This window comes from Leptinotarsa decemlineata, unplaced genomic scaffold (genome assembly GCF_025532065.1).
Source record: "Leptinotarsa decemlineata unplaced genomic scaffold, Ldec_3_MD MMD2_tig00026347_RagTag_RagTag, whole genome shotgun sequence".
Lineage (NCBI taxonomy): Eukaryota > Metazoa > Arthropoda > Insecta > Coleoptera > Chrysomelidae > Leptinotarsa > Leptinotarsa decemlineata.
The window spans coordinates 4443171-4455971 of NW_027412698.1; the positions used below are offsets into that span (position 1 = coordinate 4443171).

At 32.9% G+C, this 12801-nt stretch overlaps 1 long non-coding RNA gene across 1 annotated transcript in view; it reads left to right on the plus strand.

Annotated features, from left to right (window-relative positions):
- The first annotated feature begins 2570 nt into the window (after window positions 1-2570).
- LOC141486116 (uncharacterized) overlaps window positions 2571-12801 on the plus strand; it is a 28703-nt gene continuing 18472 nt past the window's right edge. Inside the window, exons 1-2 of the long non-coding RNA XR_012467657.1 lie at window positions 2571-2759; window positions 2815-2962. This is a non-coding gene — a long non-coding RNA (uncharacterized lncRNA). The remainder of the gene's footprint in view (window positions 2760-2814; window positions 2963-12801) is intronic.

Consider the following 12801-nt stretch of genomic DNA (forward strand, 5'->3'; position numbering starts at 1 on the left):
TTAAAATAACGGTTTTGTGTTGTGAAAAAACTTCAGTAATATAGTGAAATGTTTGAATGTGATTGTTTTCATTCTATGAGCAACTCAAATAACATTATGATACCCCCAAATTTTCGAACGATTCTGCTCCATTGCGAATGGGTTCAATATACTCCTATTTTTGTAATCTTATGGTTGGTATTTATGCTCAGGGTTGGTTATGGTAATCAGGTACTCAACAGGTACTCTAGTGACACAGGAGGGGGTTATACAAGCATATATAGGATATTCCAGGATCATGGACCCAGTTGTAAAAGTGTTTTGATTGTGTTCAACTGATAGTACCAGCGTTCTCACCAGTACTACTATATTCCTACGATTAGTTAGGTGGAATCATGGCAGAAGTTATCATCAAAGTGATTAAGTTTCCTTAGTGTGCTCTAATAAGGAGAACAACAGCCTTATCATGGATTGTGAAATTTTGATTCGACTTCTACCAGCGCAGTAACTGGACTTACATAAAATTTATATATTTGCATGTAGAATTATTTGACTATGAAGAAATAAAGTATTTCAAATAAAGAAAAAGTGTTGTTCGAACTTTATGTTTTTACTGAATCAGAAACGTAAATTTTTTTGCTTTTAACACATGCTAACAACTCTGATTTTTTGTAATTTTCAAATGTTTTGAAGCTTACGTATTCAAAATCACTTCATTGTGAGATATTCACCCAACAGATTCTCAAAACGAAACACGTGTTTCGCCATACAATGGCATTTTAGGGCGTGTGTAAATTCTTCACAGTATTTGAATTAAAAAAATTTCAAAACACAGTTTCCGTGTCAAAGTTATGTTGTGGGTATTGAACAGTTATTTATTCGGATTAGAAATGATCCACAGTTTCCGCTGTCAGTTGTTGTTCACAGTTATTCATCAATTTACTCATTAGTGGTGCTAATTCTAATTTATCATTTTTAACAATTTTGATGGTAATTCAATCGAATCCTGGAGCTTTTCTCGAATCGAACATACTAATTATTTCTTCTGGTTCGGTAGGCTTGGACGATGATTTTTATTGAAATGCTGCATTATCTTTTGTAGGAATAGGAATACTAGATGATAAATTTTTATCAACAGTAACAAAATATTTGTTGAAACTTTTTAACAAGTATCTTGTATGCATGAATTTTCAGGATCTTTTTTGACAATTTCGTAATCCATTTCGTAATCCAACTATTATCAATTTGAGAAAAGTACTTGCTATCTTGAGACTTGATCGCTGGACAATTTTTATCGGTATATAGCTACATAGTCAACGTAGTGTTTGGTTTTAAAATTTAAATCCGAAATTTCACAATTTGCATATTTTATTATAGAACCAGAACAATTTTTTCTTCATGACAATCGCCACATCCAGAGCAAATTGTTGAATTTCTACAGTTTCTTGAAGAGTGATTTGAATCGAAAACATTTGTAACACTGTTAATTGATTACTATCATAGGCATTTGAATTCTGCCAATTGATGAACAATTTTCCTTGTTTTTTTTTCAAGAATATTCTTAAATAGATTTCCATCAACTTCAGCAAAAATTGTATATTTGTTTCAGTAAGAAGTGTATTTTACGTGATTTATTTTCATGAAATCATTTTCGGTAATTAAAGAGTTTTGTTATTTTATCTTCAAGAGATAGTTCTACAATTTCGATTCTTGAATTGATTTTCTTGAACTATGTAATCATCTTTTAATTTATTTTTTAAGTAAAGGTTTTAATGAGAATACGTAAACCTTAACAAAAGGTTTCAATAATTGCAAACTGACTTTATTCGTGTTAAAAAAGAAGTATAAATTATTAAACAAATTCAGTTTGATGTAATCAAAATGTCTTATAGGGCAATTGGAGATTTGTAGATGCATCGCAATAGTGCTTCAGAACGTTCATCTAGTTCAGATGGAGAGTGAAATGCGACTTGACAAAAGTATGGTCGTGAAAATCAGAAACTCAGGCCACGTATTAGTAATTATGAGAATGTATTTCATCATTATTCGAATGAAAAATTCACACAAGTCATTTAAGGTAGTACCTGATTTTCTATCACATATTACAATATGAAATGTTATGTCTAATAGAGCACACTTAGATTATACTCTGAATTTATGCTAATCTTAAATTTACTTCATTATGTGTAAGTAATTATTCCATTGATGAGATTAAAAAATGGAATGAGTTGAAAAATTCGAAATGAATTATGAATGACACAAAACATTTATTATATCTTTCAAAAATTGCACCGAAATATTCTCAACGTCCACTTCGACCCACCTCTTCAGATGGGTACGTTGTGAGCTTGCCGTGAGCTGAAGTAATGACGTCATTAGTGACGTTCTCGAGGCGACCACAACAACCGTGTTCATTATGTGGAATTGTTATAGGAGCATTTTGATCGATGTGAGCGCTTAGTGGAACGCACGGTATATACCGTATCTGTATACTGACGCGAAGAGGCGACGCGTGGGATACTCTGCGATACCACCTACTGACGGTACAGAATCATTAAATTGCACTCTAAAATACCGTTCATCAAATACCGACCCATCTTTTGTCCCACGTATTCAACTATTTTGTGCCATTCCCATTGGCAACACTGGTGTCTGGTGCCATTTTGTAATTTGCTGAAAGCCATTATGGCCGCACCTTATATTTTAAGCAAATTTTTATTTTATATTTTTCCACTTCTCTTGGTTTAACGTCGCGATGTTTGACAGTCAATACTAAAATGGTAAGTATATCCTTGCAGCAATTATTTCCTGAAATGTATAGAAGTTTTTTTCAAGGTACCATAATGGGTATTAAAACTGTGAGGTCAAAGGATATCAAATAAATATCCTATTCTATGAAGCAAAAAGTTAATCTTCAGTAGAAACTGAAAATTGTTCTATAGACTCTTACCACACCATGATTCAGATGGAAGAACTTCACATGGTATGTTGATTTTTCTATTTTTGGACTTGAATTCTTATTCTTAATGAGAGAAGGAAAATAGACAATTTTAGAAACGTGATTTATCATGAAGTAATTCAAATTATGGAATATGGACATACATATTCTGATTATTGCAGTAACCAAGTGTAATTCCTGTTTCTAATTATTTTCAATACTGAAATAACTTTATTAGCAACAATGAATAATCAATATCTAACCACCAAATATTTGAACTTACAACACAGATAACAAGTGAGCACTTCCATTTATATAATTGTGACGTTGAACAGCGAAGTATGATTGTTTTGCATCTGATCCTTCCTCTTTATAATAATTACATACCAATTACTTGGATAATCAGAGAAACGAGGATTTTCATGTAAATTATCACATCAATACAGAGGCTCACTTCATTCTTAATCATCTCTCAATAACTAGAGAAGTGTTTATAATTGGCAATAATCTCATAAGAAGAACCTTCTAACTATTTTTAAATTTTTTTGGAGGTTCTCTTGAGATCCAAGAAATGAAAAAAGTCTCCGGGGGCCAGATTTGGAGAATAAGATGAATGCGGAAGCAATTCATGCAATTTTGCTATCGTTTTCATTAATTTGTGACTCGAGCATTGTCTTGATAAAACAGCACCGTTTTTCTTCAACTAGGGCTGGTTTTTCCCGATTTACTCTTCAAATGCTATATAATAGTTGCTGTTGATGGTTTTATCCTTTTCAAGATAGGCAATGAATGTTATACCATGCGCATTCCAAAAATACTGATATCATATCCCTACCAGCCGACTTGTGCGTCTTTACACGCTTTGGAGTAGGCTCTCGATGTGTAGTCCACTCAGATGACAATCTGATCGTTTTGATTCTGGTGTGAAATGATGGAGCCATGTTTCACTCATTGTCATACATCGACGCATAAATTCGTGTTTTTTTATGGTGGAACAGCTTCAAACACTGCTCAGATTCATCAATTCTTTGTTGTTTTTGATCAGTTGATATCTTTGGAGCATCAGCTATCTCGATCAACCTCACTTTGAGGTCATCTAGAATTACTTTGTTGGGTGCATCATCCTCGGTGCTCATTTCATCTTGTTTAAACTTGGCACATAGTGCGCATGTTTACAGATCTTTGTACATGTTAAAATTATCTTCTTTTGTTAATGATTTTTTTTTTCTTTTTTTCAATTGTATGTATATTAGGGTAAGTTTCCTATTCAATAAAGATTCATTCATTCACACCACTTCTCAATGGTTGATTATCCTGGTGCAAAGTCCGAATAATGGTAATCGAGTTGGATCTTGGCTTCAATAGTATTTTTTTCGCCAAAAAGCAATGCTTAATTAACAAAGAATATTTATTTCTATCAATTTTTTTCAAACTAACAAAAGTTGCTTTACTCAAAATGTTCTTTTTGAAGGTGATTGACAATGTTTCATGATGAATTTCACTAGTTTGGACTTCCATTGTCTACTCTATAAAATGATTTGAAATCCCTGAAACAACTAAAAAAGAAGAATTGAAAATGAATAGCTGAAAATAACAATTATATTAACCAAAATAAACCTGAAATGAAATAATAGTGAAATAAAATACAAGTAAAAATAGAACAATTGAATAAATAAAAATAAAGAAATGAAAATAGAAAATAAAAATAAAAAGTGTAGAGATTCCAAGTCACGTTACTTCACGACGTTTCGATTGTTAGTATCTACAATCGTCTCGGGTGATGACTGGACTGATTCCTCCGAGAGATGACTAATTATAGGTCGTTCGAGTACTTTCACTTATCCCCGCTTTCCATTTTCCGCTTCACTGGTTCCGTGGGAGATGACCGTTTTGGCGGGAGTTGGCCATTTTTTTGCTTGATGATGGGTTTCCATATGTTGCGTATTTCTACGCTGTCTTGGCTGAATACGTTGTTGGACAACATGTATGCGGCTTCCTTGAATTTTCTGAATTTTCAATTCTTCTTTTTTAGTTGTTTCAGGGATTTAAAATCATTTTATAGAGTAGACAATGGAAGTCCGAACTAGTGAAATTCAAAATGTTCTATTCCACAAAATAATAGTCCGACAGCTGCACTGATACCTGTTGGATATAATCCGAAGTAATTTGTGATATTAGCCAGGGGAGTAGTTGTTTTCTGATAGGTGGCTGTTCATTAACCTACAGTGTAGGTTGAGACCGGTCTGAACGAATTGTTCTTTAAAATAATTTCAATATCAACCAGTCTTCAAGTATGCCCACTGACTATATTTTTAAAAATAATACTATATCCTTTATGTCTTCTTATATTATGGAAAACGGTGAAATCACAAGTTTCAGTTGTAAAAAAAAATATGGGACTCTTGTATTTTTGTTGGCACATAATCTGAAGTCAAAACACATTGTTTCAGTCTGCTTTTGAAGATACGAGCATCCAAAAGTAAACAAATTGACTATTTCAGACACTCATTTCTCATGATGAAAACTCACTTATCGCTTTTTTCATAAACCACACTTTACGATTTGATCTCCAAAAACTTTATTTAAAAAATATATCACATGTTTCGCTTATGCAGTAGCTTTTTATTTATTGAATTGAGTACTATAAGTTCATTCTTTCTTACTCTGATATTTATACAGTGTGGTCCAACAAATGGGAAACTTTTTTATTATCATTTTCTCAGAAAATTTTATTCTTGACAAAAGTTGGTGCATGTTCCAAAACTATACCAAGTGTACATGAAATGGCTTTATGACAAACACCATACAGGATAGGACAAAAAATATAAAGTTCGTTCAACAGTAAAGAACCCTTATTTCAAAAAATATAGAAATATGTTGAAGAGAAAAGTTGCTTAGAATTAAAAGTTATGTTCAGATATGAAGTCATGGCCTGCTATTCGAATTTTTTTTTTAATAAAATTTTGAATTACCCCCGTATGATACATATTTTTACTATTTTGATTTAATATGTATTTGAAGTAGCCACAATCAAATCAGTTTGGAGTATTTTTCATCAAATTGAAGTGTATTTGTAAAATTTACTTGGATTTGTATTTTTTTAGGTGACCATCAACTTCATGTTTGTTGCAACGATATTTAACAGAATTCTAGAATAAAACAAATACTCTTTTTAACGAGACAAATACTTTACTAAGTATAATGTTCATATGAATAAACTGTCAAAATCTATCGCGGATTGCCATGAACAAAAAAGAACCAATAAGCGATAGTACAAAAAAATACAGTAGGTAACTTCACAACTTAACAGGTGCTAACAATAAAAATTATCGAAGCGTCTCTGTATGTCCACCTTCTCTTTCGATGCATCTAATTCTTCGCTCATAAAATTCGTTTAATGTAGATCGCAACACATTAGCGGGAATATTTGTGCAATGAACTCGTATTGAAATTTCAAGCTCATCAACATTATTAAAGGGGCGATCTCTGTAGACTTTTTGTTTTAAGTATCCCCATAAGAAATAATCTAGAGCTGTAAGGTCTGGAGAACGAGGAGGCCATCGAGGATCGGTATGTCGTCCTAACCATTTATTACGAAATGTCCTATTCAGCCACTGAGAAACATTTCTAGTAGAATGGGCAGAACAACTGTCATGTTGGAACCATAACTTTTGCCGTTCTTTTAATACCATATCATCCAAAAACTCTCCTATTCAAATTCTCGCGAAAAAAAAACGGACCTAGTAATTTATCATTTAATATACCACACCAAACGTCTGTTTTCTGATAGTATTGATTTTTTTGTCAATAATGAAATTGGGGTTGACATCTGACCACCATCTGCAATTTTGTGATGATAAAACCCCATTTGTTGTAAAAGCAGATTTATCTCCAAACAGAATACATCGATGAAAATATATCGTTGTTCTTCTATAATAATAATAATAAATATGCTTTATTGTCTTAAGGGCAACTTGTTGACAAAGCTTGAGCAATGGGACAATTCATATAACTTATTAATACAAGTAAAATTGCAAGTCATAGTAGATAATAAAGAAATTTCGTTTAACTAATAAAATACGAACATAAGCTTAAGCAATAAGGACAATTAAATATAACTAATCAATATAAATAATCAATCTATTCGACTCTGAATCCACATGGAAAAATCATATCTCAAATCATAGTCTCTTTCTTGAAATGTACAAATGAATGTAGGTTTGTAAGCATGGTACTTTTGTTTCTTGAGAATACACTTCACAGAGGTTTTTTTATGCCGGTATAATCACTAATTTCTTGGGTGTACCTTCTAGGATTTTCTACTACTGTGCGCTCCGTATTATGTTTATATTCTAGTGAGCCGGTCTGTTTGAAATTCTTTAAAATTCTACTTACACTTGAATAGCAAATTTGTTTGTCTGGATGCCGCTCGATGAAAATATTTCCAGCTTTGCGCATTGTTTTACAACCATCACCACAGATTAAAACTAATTCTGCCTTTTCAGTTAACGTTAATAATACTGGGTGAGGCATTTTTAATTAAGGATAAATATGAAAACGTTTTACAGGCAAGTTTTAAGAAGCCACACTATCAAACTACAGTATTGTTTTAGGGCATATGTGTTTTTTGTTCATGTCTATCCGCGATAGAATTTGGATTGTTTTTTAATATCTGTTCTAGTTGAGGCATTGTTGTCAGAATAAATGAATTTTTATACTTTTATTGACAGTTTATTCATATGAACATTTAGTTAGTAAAGTATTTGCCTCGTTAAAAAGAGTATTTGTGTTATTCTAGAGTTCTGTTAAATATTTTTGCAACAAACATGAAGTTGACGGTCACAGAAAAAAAATACAAATCCAAGTAAATTTTACAAATACACTTCAATTTGATAAAAAATACTCCAAACTGATTTGATTGTGGCTACTTCAAATACATATTAAATCAAAATAGTAAAAAATATGTATCATACGGGGGTAATTCAAAATTTTCCAAAAGAAAAAAAATTCGAATAGCAGGCCATGACTTCGTATCTGAACATAACTTTTAATTCTAAGCAACTTTTCCCTTCAACATATTTTACATACATTTACAATTCAATACCACTTCCATCAGTATTACAAAGATCTGACATGTTTTGTCGGTGTACTGTCGGTGATGACTGTCATCACCCGAAGACGATTGTAGATACTAACAGTCGGAACGTCGTGAACTAACGTGACTTGGAATCTCTCTACTTTTTATTTTCTTTTTTCATTTCTTTATTTTAATTTATTCAATTTTTCTATTTTTACTTGTATTTTATTTCACTATTATTTCATTTCAGGTTTATTTTGGTTAATATAATTGTTATTTTCAGCTATTCATTTTTAATTCTTCTTTTTTATTTGTTTCAGGGATTTCAAATCATTTTATATAATAGACAATGGAAGTCCGAACTAGTGAAATTCGTATATCGAACTATGTCATCAAGCATATCTTCGGTGTAGCGCAATTCCTTTCACGCCAGGTTAACGGATTATAATGTTTTCAGATCTTGTTCTAACGTTTTTCCTGATTGGGAATTTCGCCCATTTTGACTTGTTTTTGTCTAAAAAATACCTGTTATCACTTGGATTTGAATCTGCATCATTTCGTGAGTCATCCGTTTCAGAAATTGTATTTTCGTCCCCTGCGTGTTCTGTTTCTTTTCCAGCAGCATGTTCTTCGCCTATTTGTGCGACTCCGACTTCTTCTAGTACTCCTTCATCTTCACCTTCAGAATTACTATCAATAAATGACTCATCATCATCATCAGAACTGGCGCCAAACACTTCCCATAAACGTTTGAGTCTTTTTTTGTTCTATTTCGTAAGACATTTCACAATTTTAGCGAAACTCCTGAAATATTCATGAAAATAATCAACAATATTTTGCAGAATATTATTTCAAATGAGAAATTCACCTCCAAACTTGATAACACAAATAGTTACATTGAAAGCGTTTCGGGGTATGTCGTACCCTGACTGACTTCTAAGATGTCTCGCTTACAACTGAGACGTTGGACAGAGATGAGGGTGTGTAGTACCTGAAAGAATATGTTTCAACTACAGCTACTAAGCACCAGAAGTCGGTAGATAAATTCGTTTTGATTTGAGAGCTGTGACTTGCAGTTCTGGGGTATAGTATACCCCTAAACACTAACGAAGGGTTAACTTATGTAAGGGCAACCCATGAAGTATTCTGTATTTATATATTTCATATTCAATGCTACAACACTGAAAGCTAAGTAAATGATTTAACCTTAAAATAAGTTGATGAATGTAGCCTTTACCACATGGTAGTGAATCATCATGAAAAATGAAACTTTATATGTTTTTTGTAACTGACATTACTACAGTTTTGTCCGATAAGGAGATTTTCAAACTTATACATTAAACTAAAAATGATGAATTACATTAACCCTTATATAACACTACTCTAGGCAATAATAGAGGTACTTAACTTAATTGAGTACCTGAATTTTTTTTACCTGTGATCATGTGGATGAGCTAATTTAAACACTGGTGAGTAAACTAGATCGATTTGAACATTTAATAGGTTGAACCTGCAATGCTTATGCTTATGAATTTCCAAGGATTCCAAATAATTGAGTTTGCAACCCTTCCTTGCATAGTGCAAAATTTCTGTATCGTTTAGATTCGGGAAATTGTAGTTGCATCCCAATGTACTTTAACATTTAACAGTGTACTTTAACAAGTGGTACGGATAACATGGCTGAAAGTGAATATATGACGGACGACTCTCATAGTTATAAATGTTGCAAAAAGCCTCTCAAATATTATGTGTGCACTAAATGCTTCAGTGTTTTTCACCAAAGTTGTATCATGCGAAAGAAAAAAACGATTACCTTTATTAGTGAGAACAAAGTGATCTGCTGTGGAGCTGAAAATGAAGAAAACACAAACCAACCTGACAGCGTTCTCGAACAAACTATAAGAGATCTGGTGGAAGAGAATCACTGGAAATGCAATTATATTTCCAAACTGAAAGAAGAAAATAGTGTGTTGGAAAGTGAAGCCCTTGAAATGGAATCAAAACTCAATGAACAGGTAGAAGTCCAACGACAACAGATTGAAAAACTGGAACAACAAATCACCTCGCACATACAAAAACTGGCTGATAAATATCTTGAAACAAAAACGATAGAAACTCAAACTGATGAAAAACATTTGACCAAGGAATTCCTACCAGACATAGAACAGAAAAGAAAAGAGAATACCCTAGCAAAAAAGGAAAATTTGACTTCAAATTCCAATGAGTCACCAAGCAAACATATACAGGGGGATGGACAACGGAAACCGATAAATTTACACATTGACAAAATTCTAGAACAAGAAGAAAATACAATAGAAGTGACTGAGATTCCAATCCCAACAATTATACAGAGTATTGACCAAGGTACACAAACTAGAAATGACAGAATTTACAAAGTGGAAGACGTAAGATGTAAAAGAAAAAGGAGGAAGAAAAGGCAGTCCATGAAAATTAATTTCTTTGAAGTTGAAATATTAAATGAGGACAATATTCAACTCAATGAAGAAAATACTGGAAAGTTGGCCCCTCAATCACCAGAAACTGAATTAAAGGAAACCAGGCCAAAGTCTATTGGAAACCAGACCTCACAAAATACCCTATTAGACGATGAAGTGGTGGTGAATCTAATAACCGATGAAATAGGATCGAACGTTAGTGATGACAGGTCATAGACAGATTCATTAAAAAGAATAGTGATCTTGGGAGATGACTATTCAAAAAACTTTTCCATGGCCCTGGAAAGTCGTATGGGAGAACGCAAGTACTCAATGTATGAAATATTGAAACCAAATACAGAGCTATCTGAATTAACAAGTAACTTGTTCCAAGACACTATTAACTTAGGGCAGGATGATTATGTTATCGTCATGTGCAATACCAACAATATAAGCAATAGTCGTAGTCTAAATCTAGCGCTGAAACAAATTTTACCAATAAGCAAATTCACAAACCGCCTTTTAATTATTGAAAGAAATAATATTATTGATCAAAAGTTGCTCAATTCTATCAATAAAAGGATCAATGAGTTTAGGAAACAAAATCATAACTTCTCTCTCACATACATAAGCGACATCAGGGAAAAAGGAAGTAAATTCGATGTACTTACAAGGGTACACAGCTTCCTTACTGAATCTAATAAATGTCTTGTTGTAAAGACAGTGAAAATACAAGAAATCGACAAGGCTGAGATTTCAAGTAGATACCTCCACGAATCTTTTTTATTGGAAATTCCGCTGAGCCAAGAAAAAGAGTATTAAATTTGAATCTTCCAGAATGTATATACAATAGTAAATTAACCCTGCTTCTCATTAACATACAGTCAATTCGAAACAAAATTGATGACTTATATATTTATTTAGAAAATCTTGATTTTCCAAAATTAGTATTAGTTACAGAACACTGGCTGAAACAACAGGAACCAATAATTGTACCAGGCTATAAATGCATCTCTAGATTTGACCGAGTTACGGCTGAACATGGAGGAACCCTGATACTAGAGAATGTAAATGAAGATACATGCTCCTTTGTTAAGGTAGAAAAATTCAGTAATTTGTTGGAGGAGAAAAATTTTGAGTTCTCCTTGGTGTACTGTGAAGCGTTTCTCCTGTATGTTCTGTGTATCTATAGAACGCGAGATAACAATAAAACCCCTTCCGAAGAAATGACCATATTTTTCGAAAAGCTCGAAATACTGCTGACACATCTTCCAATGAATTCGAATATTGTCCTAGCAGGCGATTTGAATATAAATTTTGAAGACAAATCAAATCGTTCCTGTCAGCTTCTAGAACAGTTATTAGACTCCTTAAACTTAACCATGCACGTGCAATCCGCAACACATATTTGCCGGAGTACATCTACTATAATAGACTATTTCTGTTCTAATTTGGATGAGTCTAAGGTAACCTGTTCAGTTTTGTCAGCAAATCTCTCAGATCATGAAGCCGTTCTCAGTACACTCAGCTTCCCTGGTAAAGGCATTTCTAAAAAACATAATATACTTGGGCGTATATTTTCTAAAAACAACTATTGCAAATTTCAAAAGGCCTGTGATCAGGTCAACTGGAACAGAATCATACATATGAACACATATTTGAATACACTCAGTAATATTTTTGAAAGTGCTTTCCTATCACCAGAATCCGAAAAAAGGTAAGGAAACCTTGGATAACGAAGGGCATCAAAATATCAGCCAAAAATATGCGCTCATTGAACTACATTAAAAAGTTTCATAAAGAGGAACACCTACAAAATTATTGCAATAGGTACCGAAGTGTATACAACAGTGTCATAAAACAGGCTAAGCTTTCATATTATCATACCAGGATTAATACTGCCTCCAATATAGCAAAGGAGAGCTGGATTATTATAAATGAAATCCGTGGAAAGAGCAAAAATTAAATCGATGAAATCAATTTGAAACCTGACTGTTTCAACGATTACTATTGCTCTAACGCAACTAAACTTACTAATGACATTTCCACTAACATTCATATTAATCCAATGCAATATCTTGAGAATGTAAGAATTGACGAAAACTTCTTTTTGTTTCCAACAGACCCAGATGAAATAAAGTGTGCTATGAAGGACATTAAAAACAAAAAGGCATCTGGAGCTGATGGTTTGTCTATAAATATGCTGGAAAAATTGCCCCCGGCAGCTATTGACGCGCTTACTGATATAATAAATGAATCGTTTGTCTCGGGAACATTTCCAACAATACTTAAATCAGTCATGGTGATCCCAATTTACAAAGGAGGGGATAGGGAGGATCCATCAAATTACAGACCAATATCCCTTCTATCTA